Raw genomic sequence first — 12,767 nt, 5'->3', positions numbered from 1 at the left:
AATCTTTTCCTTCTGGGTCCCAAGTGCCTGGCTGTCCTTAGGCAAATCCTCTCACCCTGCCCCAGCTGGACTTACTGGCCCTTCCCCTCGGCTCCTTGTAGTCCTGCGATGCTGGAAGAGTCCCAAGCCCACTGCAGGCTGTCTTCACCCACTTTGTGGTCTTTCCTTCACCCACCCAGCCCATCTTAAGCCAAATAAGAAACAGGGATGGCTCTTAGACAGATGGGAGGAATGACCATGAAAGGGATAGTACGTGCTCCTATATATTCCACGAGCCCCTACTCTTCCCAACTGCCTCTGCACTAAGCTGGGACCACTGACTAGTCCAGCCAATGGCTGGAGGCGATACAGAGGAGAGACAGTGTGCCACGGCCACCTTCCTCTCCTCCATGGCCACCCTACCCTTGCAACACAAGGGTTGAGTGGGCAGAATCACGAAATAGAGGAGGCCTGGATCGCTGCATCACCAGATGGAGGGGGCCAACCCAAGCCAGACTGTGCGCGAATGAGAAAAACATCTTGGTTCTGTTAGGTCATGGGGATCTGGAGAGTCGTCACCGTGGGAGGAGTCAGGAAGTGTGAACCTTCTACTGGTGAGGGCTTCTGGGTTTATATCCAATCCTCCAAGTAGTCCTATTAATTTACAGAATGAGACAGAGAACAAGATCCAGAGAGACCAAAAGAGGCAGCGCAAGACCAAAAAGAGAAAGCAAAGAGAGGTCTCTTTTTAAATTGTGCACATACTCTCAGCGCTCACCTCATTCTGCCAGGCAGCCTTATCCTTCACACGCCTGAAAGCACATTTTGGAAAGATTCCCATTAAAAAAACATAGATATATGATGATCGGACTTCCCTGGTGGCGCAGTGGTTAAGAATCTGCCTGCCAATGCAGGAGACATGGGTTCAATCCCTGCTCCAGGAAGATCCCACATGCCTCAGAGCAACTAAGCCTGTGCACCTCAACTATTGAGCCTGCGCTCTAGAGCCCGTGAACCACAGCTGCTGAGTCCGTGTGCCTAGAGCCCGTGCTTCCCAAAAAGAGAAGCCACCACAATGAGGAGCCCGTGCACCACAATGAAGAGTAGCACACCCCCAACCCTGCCGCTCACTGCAACTAGAGAAAGCCCCTGTGCAGCAACGAAGACCCAATGCAGCCAATAAATTAATTAATTAACTTTAAAAAATGTGATGATGATGGTGGTGGTGGTGATGATAAGCCCGTGCAGGGAATGGAGAGTTATCCCAGCAGCCACAGGTGGGTAAGGGAGCTGTCTCTAAACCTGAGTGTTTACTAAAAGGCCATGGTATTTTAATTTCTATGGAACTCCTAGTATAACAGTAAATATATTTTCCCAGATGAGTCATGTAGTTCATTCTAGAAGTCCGTCTTGTGCAAAGAGCATCTCAAAAGCACAGCTCTCACTTCATTAACAAAGGAAAAAACAACTTGTGGAGTCTAAAGAATGAGCATGACACCAAAAAAATCACATCTTTATTAAATTCTTTGCCCACAGATATCAGTGTTTTAAGATCTTTTTAGGGGAGGAGAAATAATACTTTGGAGAAAAAAATCCAAAGGAATGTACAGTTCCTCTTAAAAGCGTAACACTTTCCCTAATTTTGAATACTTTAAAATAAACAAATTCAAATAAAACAATGATCACAGTGGTAGAGGTTCCTGATGAAGGGTTCCTTTTATTTTTAAAAATGATTTTAAATTAATGGTATACATAAAAATTATAACATTACTGTAAAAATTGTACTTAACTCTTGGAAGGCGTAAGTCATGCCTTGGGTCACTATTAATTTGGTGTCTCTGTTGTTTCATTGCAGTTCTCTGGTTTATAATGGCCATATATAGTCATGTTAAACAGTTAAGCATTAATATGGATTGGCGAAAGTATTTGTTTAAATAGAGAGCTATTTTAGAAAAGGATGACCACTTGTGAGAAGGCAACAGCCAGCTTCCCTGTGGGTCCTTAGGACTGGGGAGCCGGCTGGGCTCACTGGCAAGGCCTGAGCTCGCGACAGATCTCTGGGCACCGAGGTAAATGTCCTCCATCATCGCCTTCCTCACCTCTGACCCGAACGCAAAACTGTGCAGAGCTCCATTTGCTTTTAGCAAGATAGGATTTCTGGAATTGGGGAAATAGGTCACTAAAAGGGTAAAATTTGGAGAAAAAAATGTAAGATACTAGGATCTCAAATAGCTTCTCTAAAGCAACATTTTGATGAGTTAAGTGAAAATGAATCAGAAACATATGGATTAAATTTCCCTTAAAATACACAAGGGCTTCAAAATCAAGCACTGTGGGCCAAATGTGTTTCTGGTTTTACCAAGCCCAGAGCCCTCTCTTCATTGTCAGGGGAGTGTGTGGAGCCCCCCTGCTGGTGACTGGGCCACCCATGGGGTCTCTTCCCTTTGGCATGGTGTGACGCTGCCGTTGACAGCATCCTCTGTGATCCCCGGGCTGCCAGCTCTCCCAAGGCCCTGAGGGCCAGCGGTGGGCAGGCACTTTCAGTCCCCAGCCTGGGAACTGTGCCCGTGGATGCGGCAGGCGGGACGGGGGACTCAGAGAATCAACCTTTGACAAGACATCTGATGTGACGGCTCTCTTCAGGTTCTGCACACCCCTCTCTTCCTTCTGGCCTGGTGGGCGGGGACCCATCCCAGAAACTGTTCAAATGAACCCGTGCAGAGCAGGGTCACCTATGAACTGGCCTGCGTGAGGAGAACCAGGCAGGAGGATGAGTCTGGAGCGCGGGCGGCCCAGGGAGCTGCCATCTCCTGGGAAAAGCCTGGTTACGTCCAGGGGAGGGAAGGCCACTGGCTCCATTACCCTTTGGAATAACCCCCAACGCCTCTTGGTCTCCAACCTCCACCTAAGTGGCCCCCACTGCTGCTCTGACCTCATCCCAACTCCTGACTCGACTCCAGCCCCCCATCTTTCCGTTTTCCACAAGCCCTCCTGGCTGGTACCCAACTTAGGGCTCTGCTCCTGCTGCCCCATCCACCTGGAATTCTCTTCCCCCGGAATTCACACAGAGACTCTCACTCAGGCTTTAGTCCGCAGGCCCCTCCTGGGAGAGGCGTCCCTGACCACGCTGTCTAGAGGAGCTCTCCCTGACTCCAGGGAACCTGGGTGCTCCTTCTCTGGTCTGCCCTTCAAGGAAGCTGTCTATCACCTAGAAAATGCTAACTGACCTACGTATTTGTCTGCTTACCACCTGTCTCCTTCCCCCAGACACAAGCTCCACACAAACAGCAACTATTCACTGCTGTTTGGTGTTATACCCCCAGTACGCGGTAGGCACTCAGCTCATAGCAGGTGCTCAATACACACTTTAAAAAAGAGTCTATACTTTTTTCAAAATACATAAAAGAATCAGAGGAGGCACGCAGACTGGAATTCAGAGGCTAAGACCAGCTCCTGACTGCAAGGGGGGAGCTGCTTTGAGTAGCCTGGGGGGAGCTAGCCCTGAGTACCAGCAAAATGCCAGAAATGCCCCAAAGTGCTCAGCGCAGACCCCGCCCTCCAGTCAGGGGCTGGAGTGGGACACCAGCAGCGGGGGAGGAGGTCAGGGGCACCTGGGGAGGCTTCCTGAAGGAGGTGGCTCTGGGGTGTCCCCCGGGTCTCTCTCTAGCCAGGTGGCAGGAACCACACACACACACTTTCATCAGCAAGGCCACAAGTGAGCTTTTGAGAAGACGCAGGCATGTTGTTGAGGCACCTTCCACTATTTCATTTGCCCACTTCCTAGCTAAAAAGTGAGATGTGGTCGCATTGGAAGAAACAGCCTCCTATTCGCCTAAAGAAACATTAATCAATGGAAAAGTATAATAAAACAGATACTTTAAAAGTAATCCATGCCCCAATTACTATTGTAATTATTTCAAATAGAATATTTGTTCTTCATAATTTAAATTACATGTTCCTTTCTTGAAAAAAAAAAAACAAAAAACTATAGACTACAGAAGCCCCTACTTTCAGGAAAGCATAAATTCCCCAAAGATTTCTACATAATTTATTTTCTTAAAAAAAACGGTAGCTTTTAAGATCCTCTTAAGGTAATTTACAGCCCCCTCATTAATGGGTGGGGTGTGGGGGCTGCGGGGAAGATTGGAGGAGATCTCTTTGCCTGCCGGGTATGTTTCAGGAATTCTTACTTAAATGACACTGAGAACAAGCTGGACCGATTTTTTTTAAAACGCACTTGGTCAGTCGCCATAACTTGTGGTGCGGAGTTTTCTCCTGGGAATGGAGCACACTGAAAGGAGAAGGGACGATTTGGAGATAACGCTTCCCCTGGAGACGTGTTTTGCCATATTCTTTTTTAAACAAAGAAGACATCTTAAGCACCTTGCAATATCTTTCATTTAATCGTTGGCAGAAGGCAGGTCCCCGATGAACACTGGCCTGTGTCTTTCTCTTTAGCCAGCTGAGTGATCCAAGCTTTTAATATAGCCGTTCCAATTATTGTAAAAGTCATCTAGTACCTTATAACCACAAATATTGACAGTTTATTGCACAACACATTCCTGACATTTGAAGGTCACACCATACATAATACATACTCTTTTATAAAAGTGTCTGGAACAAAAAGATACATGATAAGCAATTACCTCTCCCGGCTTGTATGTATGTACAGTTCGGGGCTGACTTGAGGTTGCATGGGAGGCGCAGGCACCATTTTAAATAATCTATCAAGGCAGCATGGAGGCATTCATGATGGATAATTATGAAATGGTTCGTGGACACGCTGCAGTCAGATTGGCTGGCTGGGCCGTGGGGTCTGCGCAGCTCTCCTCTTCAGAGTTCGGGTCACAATGCCACTTCATCATGGAGAGCCCTGCCTCACTTCGCAATCGGATTTTCCCCCAAAGCCACTGAGCATAACAGAGTCACAATATGTTCTTGTTTTTTGGGTTGGTCTGTATGTGGCTGAAAGGAATTTTAAAAATCCACCAAGCCTGGTTCAGATGTGCCCCACCCCCAGCCTGCCCAGGTGCCCCAGAGGGGCACTGACCACAGCTCCCATCACGCACACAGCCACACTGCTGTCCCAGGGCTCTGGCGTCCACGGAGACCTGCAGCACGGGAGTACGTGGCTGCCAGGCACAGGTGCAAACCAGAACGGGAAGACTGGGCCAAAAGTTCTACTGACACTGAGGCCATGCGACATCTCCCAAGAACATCCTGAGAAGGAAGGCACCGCTCCCCACCCCCTATCCCATTTCCACTTGTGCTTCTGGCTTATGCCCGACAGAAAGGTTCCAATCATACATTAAGTGGAATAGGTCTTCAATCAAAGGCTTCAGGTTAAAACCAAGTTCCAACAATTCTTAGGAGTGTAATCCTGGGCAAATTACATAACCTCTCTGAGGTTCATTCAGTTTTCTTATCTGCAAGACGGGGATAGTCATAACAATTCATTTTGCACGGTGCCTGGTGCAGGCTCTGCTCCAATTAACAGTAGCTTTTCACATGAGTATTGCCAAAGGGACCCCCTGCATGCAAGGATGGCTGGAGGGGGGAGCACAGGGAACTGTGGCTTTAGCACTCTTCCCACCCCACAAGCCCCACGCGATGGAGCCCAACACCTGCACAAGGTCCAGAATGAGCAGGCATGCTCCCTTCCTGAAAAGTCCTGGTTGGAGCAGTTTCTCCAAAGCTCCAAAAACCCAGGCAATTCTCCCAAGTTAACAGTGAAAAACAATTCAGGCTGCAATTGAGCTTCGCGCAGATGACAATCTTTAATCACAGATGAAGCGGCAGGTCATTAGAATCCACAGCAAACTCCCTTCCAAACTATACTAATGGCTGCAGTTTGAAAAAATATACATAAATATATATGTGCATGTATAAATGCACAGTATATATATGTTTTAGAACTGTATTAAAATAAATAATCAGCAAACTCTCAAGATAATCAAAAACCCTTCCAAGGGTAATTTTATTTTGATTTCCAAAGTGAACGCCCTAAAATTTAAGACATGGGACCAGAATGATTTCTATAAAGATGACGTGTTTATTCGCATTAAATCCCAGGAAAGAGTGCTTCCCTATAAAGAACACATTTTTGCATCTGAAAAGCATGCATATTAGGATGCGTGTGTTTCTTTAAGAAGCTATTCTGTTTTAGAGGGTAGCGGGTAAGACAGGGCACCACGTGATCAGGAGGTTGCTATGGTAAATATGCATTTTTTATTGAAGAGTAAACAGTGGCAGAAAACAAGTGTCAATTGCCAGCTCTGAAGTTACTGCCATTTTTGAGCTGCACTGACTTATCCAGCCCTTCTAATTTGAGAACCTTTATCAGATGAACAGTATCAATGGATTAAGATTTCAATTTTTTTGAATAAATGCTGAAACTTCCAATACCGTGTAGTAATAAATAGTTGACATATAAAAATTAGCAAAAAAAAAAAAAAATTTCTATCTAGCTCTGCCCATCACGGCACAAAGATTTTTCTGGAGCTCTTTTGCCTGGCCGGTAGATCTCCAAAGGACAAAACCTTTGGACTTGGCTCAGGCCACAAAGAAGAGGAGCCAAGGAGACAGCCAAGGTTACCCCTCTGACCATTGTCTTGGTACCTGCCGGCAAAACAAAGCTAGAGCTGATGCCCTGGGAAACGGCCCTCCCCATCCAGCCGTCCAGTGTCTGTGCCCTGGCAAGGCTGACGCCCCGGGCTGCGGGCGGGCAGTGGACTTTAGCCAGTATGACTGTGACACGTTCAGCAAAGTTTTTGCTGTTCCCCCCCACCCCATAGAGATTGGTTTCTGATAACCACAGGAGCGGCCTTTTCTCAACTACAAATGAGACCGTGTTATAAACCTCAGATAACTGCCAGTCACATTCGCTTCCTGAGTGGGCCCTCAACTAGCTTTTCTGGCCAGGTGAAGAGCCTGGACGTCTAGCCCGCAACAGGCAGAGGATCAGGCGGCGAGTCCTCCACAAGCAGCACACAGTAGGCATCCAACCATCACCCAACAAACACATGCATGAATAAATGATGTGTGAATGAATGAACTGACCCTTGGGGACTAGCTTCCTGGGTAGCAGCTTCCAACGGGAAGGTCAAGTCTGCTCATTCTTCCTTTGATCGCAGATAAAGGTATCAAGTGTTGGCAAAGGTCTCAAAGGGAATTTACAGGCTCTAGAAATCCCATAGACTAGTCCAAAGGAATCCTGACCAGGGACAAGCAAGATGAGTGCGTCCTCCTCCAAGGGAAGGAGGGGGCAAGAATAAGCAGCCCTGCTTGTGGGGGGAGGGGTGGTGGGAGCAGATCAAACTGTCCCCATGGCCCCCAGGCATGCGCAGAGACTGCGAGGCAGAAGGGGTCATCTCAAAACACCAAGATGTGTTTGACCCCAAGAGCTGAGTTTAAATTTAAACTCTGTGATCCTGAGCAAACTGCTAAAGCTTCATGAACTTTAGCGCCGTTATTTGTATAACTGGATAATAGTTGGACAATGGTGCAAAGGAATCTGAGTGTTTCATGAGATAGGGGGTTTGCAAGGCCTTAAATCCTGCAGAGGTATCACAGCAGAGTGGGAAAGTCACTGGCTTCCAGACGGCTAGCTCTGGGTCCCAGCCTGGCCCCGCCACTTCGGAGCTCTGTCTTTGTAAATGCTTCTCCTGACCTTGTCCAGACTCCAAACACCATCAGTAAAGTGGGAATAACGGTGCTAGTTTGCAATCCCTTGTGAACACCAAATGAGATAATATGAAGAAAGGGCATCTACTAGATTCCCAACTGACAGTTCCCCTGACCTACCCAGGTCCATTATTCCCCACACAGATAACCAGGATAAACCAGAGGTGATGACTCATATCATTCTAGCATCATCATAGGAGCCCTGCCCATGGTCAGGCCCCTCCCCCAGCACATTCCAAGTAGGACTCACATTGCCAAGCTGGGAAGATCATCTCCAGGGCGACACCAGCCTCCGTGGTGGGAAACGCACGAACAAGGCTCCACTCACACCCACGTGTTCTGATCCCAGAGTTACAGTTTATTTGGCGCCTGCCCCCAAGCACCTCCCAGGCAAGACAGACTTACTCCAAACATCCCTTTGAGGTGGGTAACCAGGGGGCGAGGAGGAAGACCTGGGGGAAGGTGTTGGACCAGGATGACAGGGAGAGAGAGGAGCATTCACCATTTGCGGCAGCTCAGGTCTCAGCATCTTGTGCTCCACCCACGAGATGACTGGTCTTGAAGAGCGACAGGCCGGCTGCCTCTAAACATCTCCGCAGACCACCCCATCTGCCCAGACATACAGTCACCAGGCCCCTCAGTCCTGCACCCCAGAGGCCCACTGACCAGCCCATGCCCTGACCCCAAAACTGAGAAAGAATTTTAGAGCCATCCTTTGGGCACTGGGCAGTGACGTGGGACTGTGATGTGATGTGAGCTGGGAGCTTTCCTCAACAATGCTTCAGGGGGCCACGGAGATGCCGCTCCCACCCCTGCCTGCTCTGCATCGGTCCAGGGCATCCCCAGAACATCTAAGAGTCCCAAGGAAGCCCTTATGACTCTCCAGAACGAGAGAGGTGAGAACTTTCTCCCTGATGGGCCCTGGAAGTACAGGCTGGTCCCTCATCCTGAAACACAAACCCTACATCTCCCATCTTGCCTGACTGATCCCACCATTCTTGAGGGTTCAGATCCAATGCCGCTTCCTTGGGAGACATTCCTGGACTTCCAGACTAAGTTAGGTCATCCCCGATTACCCCAGAATGTAACCTCACGAGACACCTATCAGAGTTTGTACTCACCATATGCTTGTGTGATACCTGCTTAATTTCTCTCTCTCCCACTTGCTTGTCTACTCTTTAAAAGCTGGGATGGGGTCTATTTTTCTCAATCTTATGTCCCTAAAACCTCCTGGCACAGAGTAGGTGCTCAGTAAATACGGGTGACTGGCCAACGAATACATGAGTGAATGGTGTTGGGGAGGCTGGGTGGTCATTCCATGTAGTGTAACCAAAGGAGGCCACCTTTTTCTTTTAAGACCTTCACTCTCCACTACTGACCTTCCCTGGTAACACCGAGTCCAGGGCTTGTGCTGTGAGGGCGGAGGCTGCAGCCTTCCCAGGAGGAAAGGGGAGTCTGGGGGTTGTTCTATACGACTGACAGCTCTCAAGAGCCCCAGCCCAGATGCTGGGGTGGGGGCAGCGGGTGGGCCTGATCTGAACAAACAGAACCTCGGGTGTGAGCGAGAGGCTTAGCGAGTGTGGCCCAGGACCACCCTGGGGGACAGGGCAGAGTCCAGGCCCCGGGGCACGACCTCGGGATGTTGTTCCGCTTGGTTCTTCTGCTGAATGTCTGGGCCTAAGGAAAAGTCTGCCCAGACATATATGTTCTTGGGGACACCCCACCACATGGGTGCTCTGCGTGCCCCTCCAGAATAAGGAATACTCTGCTTTCCCATCTGTGTGAGGTTTATCACATGCTCCTTTCCGTTGGCCTGCACCCCCCCGAGCCTCCAGCCACTCTCACCGGCCCCATCCCTTCACCTCTGTCCCCCCCAGCTCACCCCTAGTTGGGCACCACCCAATGTTTACTGCTGGCGCTCACTTCCTTGGCAAATCTTTGGTCTGTCTGGTTTACTGGGGCATCCTAGCCCCCAGCAAGGTGCCTGGCACATAGTAGGCACTTAATATTTTTAAATAAATACAGCAATTTAACATGGCAGCACCACTTTGCTAGATTAGGTCGTGGTGACTTTTTTTAATAAGGAAAATTGCTCTCTCCATTCCCTTTGGAAGCTCTTCCACACTAATATTCAAAGCAGGGCCGCAGTCACAACACATATAGTCCTGTAATGCTAATTCCTATCCCATAACCGAGAGAGACAACTAAATGTTGCAAGGTTATTCAAAACTCCTGCCCCTTATCCTCTGACTTCTCCTTAGGGGAAAATTGCACAGGAATACATTTCCTCATCTGTATGTTAAAGCACGGTTATAATCCACCTATCATGATTGCAATTTTGGGAATCAAAACGGAGATCCAAAACAGCAGTGTGATCTACATTTTAGCCACATATATTATAATAAATTAAGTCAAAGAAAGAGTTCTGCATTAACTCTCACTCTATTCCTTTAATACCCTCGAAGAACACTGAAATCGCCCTCCCTGAGAGCCCTGGCCTTCCCTGCGTGCGGCCCAGGGCTGCCACGCTGCCACGGCCCCAACTACCTGGAAGGGACAATCACAGAGCCGGTTCAGAGACTGACTGAATCAGGCTTTGCAACCCAGGTTCAAGGCCACAGAGGGGCTGCCAGCCACCCCCGGCCAAGGGTAAGCAGAAGCCTCTGCAGAGGAGCAGGTGGTGAGGTGGCGTGGGCGGCATGCTGATGGAAGGTTCCCAGCCTGAGGTTTGTGGACACGACGCCCTGGGACTTGGACGAAGGAGGCAGAGGGGACACACATGTCCATCACCTTCATGACCTAGTCCATGTCCTTTTCCATGCCTGGGCCTCTGTTTCCACTTCTCTAACGCGCGGGGGTAGCAACCAAACCAGAGATCTCAAACGCTCATTATGCAGGGTTTTCATTTGCCACATTTGTTTTTAACATTTACCAATTCGGGGCATTTCAGGCATCCTCTTAGTTTCCAGCTTCTCCTGGGAAATTGTTCTCTCCCAACGCCGGGCCCAGGGTCCTGAGGAGCAGCGGTTGTTGGGCTGGGCAGTGAGGGCTTCTCCCTCCCCAGGCCCCTCCCTCATCCTCGCTACCTGGCCGCCCCCACCCGGCAGGCGTCGCTCTGGATTTGCCATCTCGGCCGAGATGGTCCCGGACACCCTTTCCACCTCTAAAGACGGCCTCAATAACCTCAGTTGAGCAAATAAGACAGAAGCCTCCAGACGAATTCTCATAATTATGATGAGTCTATGATTTCAAAGCCAGTGATGATTGTGGGGTCAGGTGCTCAGAGGAAAAAGGAGAGAAACATACTTTAAAGTGATAGCAAACATCCTTTGATTCTTTGCTGTGATACCAAATTGCATCCAGAAATGCTGGAACGCGCGCTCACGGCCTTAGTCAGATTTCAAAGAGGCGTCAGCAGGAAGTGCAGCGATCAGAGACAAGTGGCTGGAGAGCCACATGACTGAAGGACCCCAGCGAGGGCACACAGACACACCCCCCGCTGCAGGGCTGGGCTGGCCTGGAGGGCTCCCACGGACACCCTGACCGCCACGTCTGCAGCACCCAGGCTTCTCCTTTCTGTCTCTTCAGGTGTTCCCACCCAGCGCCACGGCCAGGGCCTCCCCCCGCACAGCCCCGTCCTCTGAACCTTTTCTGGACGTTTCTGCACAATGACATGCTGCTCCGGGCTGCTCTCTCATTTTCCTCATGCGTTTTGATTTCAGCCTGCTTACCAAGAGTACCCCGTGGGTTTGCCTGTCTCGTAATCACCTACGAAGCCGAGCAAAGGGCTGGCCCACTGAGTCACTCAATAAACACAGGTCGGTTGACCTTTCCGTTGTGAAAGACACCGTTATTATCTCCTCCAGGGCTTTCTTCCTAGGGCTTCTGGAAGGAGAAAGGCAGATCTGACCAAGCGACTGAAAACACCTTGGACTTTCTGGCCTCGTTTCTCGCTTGGTTCGTGCCCCGGGTATTTGCTTGGATGTGAGTTAATTCATCCAGCCCACAAATGCGAATGCTGCCTGCTGTGTGCTGGGCACAGAGTGGGGAGACAGGGGCAGCGGTCCATGCAGCAGCCCGGGGGGGCCCACAGGGTGGCTGCCTGGGAGCACGGCGGCGGACGGCAGAGGAGGCAGCCGCGACATGGGCGTCACTCAGCGAGGGGCCCGGCTCTCTCCTTAGTCCTCGTTTGTCTGCGAGAAATTAGATCACAGCACACACGTCAATGGAACCCGCTTTTCCTCTCCACCCTGGCTCCTCTGGCTTGTGTAGGATTCTTGACTGGGTCCCTTTCTGAATGCTCTTTTACTTCTGGGACTTCCTTTAAGCAGCGGTAGCGCGGGAAGCACTTGGGCGTCCACCCCCACGTGGTCCACCATGGATCTGTGGCCATGGGGCGGAACCCAAGGAATGCCCTCTGTTTACCACCGGAGCCCCAGAGGTGTCCTTCCTGCTCCTGTGGTCAAGCACAGGGCGCTTGCTGACATCCTACTCTGTGTCAACGGCATTAGACATTTCCAATGAGGACGATCAGAGGCTGGGAGTTTTACCCTGAAGGAGCTTAATATGCACGTGGGCAGACAAAACAAATGTATAGAAAATAAGAATAATGATGATGAAATATGAACCAGCTAATGGTAAAACGAATGCTAAAGACTGCGACTACCATCATGATAGCAGCTAATGTTTGTCAGGTGGGACATATTTTGATGATTCCCATTTGATTACTCAGAAAACTGAGGCTCACAGAGCTTGAATACCTCGTGCAGGCTCGCCCAACTGCTTGGGGCAAAGCAGACTGCAGTCAGGTCTCCTGACCCCTGAGCCTCTCTGAGCCACCCTAGGGACTGATGTTCATGGTGAGGGCTCGTGACGCTGCGTGTACAAATGGAGATGAAGGGACGCCAAGGGCTGCTGTGGTGGGAGCCAAGGAGGGAGCTTCATGCATGGAGCGTGGGAGCCCAGCCTGGGGGCCTGAGGGGGGCGGGCAGAGAGGTGGAGCTCCCTGAAATCCAGCAAGAAAGACTGGTCTTGATGCAAGAGAAAAACCAATTCCCCAGAAAAGTGGCAGTAAGAGTTGGACCACAGCAGCAATGGACTTGGTC

At 49.9% G+C, this 12,767-nt stretch overlaps 1 protein-coding gene across 1 annotated transcript in view; it reads right to left on the bottom strand.

Moving 5' to 3' along the window:
- The window catches only part of ZNF536 (zinc finger protein 536), a 308,162-nt gene that overhangs the window by 160,753 nt on the left and 134,642 nt on the right, over window positions 1-12,767 (bottom strand). The gene's annotated exons all lie outside the window — the stretch shown is intronic.

The sequence above is a fragment of the Hippopotamus amphibius genome, chromosome 16 (assembly GCF_030028045.1).
Source record: "Hippopotamus amphibius kiboko isolate mHipAmp2 chromosome 16, mHipAmp2.hap2, whole genome shotgun sequence".
NCBI lineage: Eukaryota > Metazoa > Chordata > Mammalia > Artiodactyla > Hippopotamidae > Hippopotamus > Hippopotamus amphibius.
This window is presented reverse-complemented; position numbering and strand designations above follow the sequence as displayed.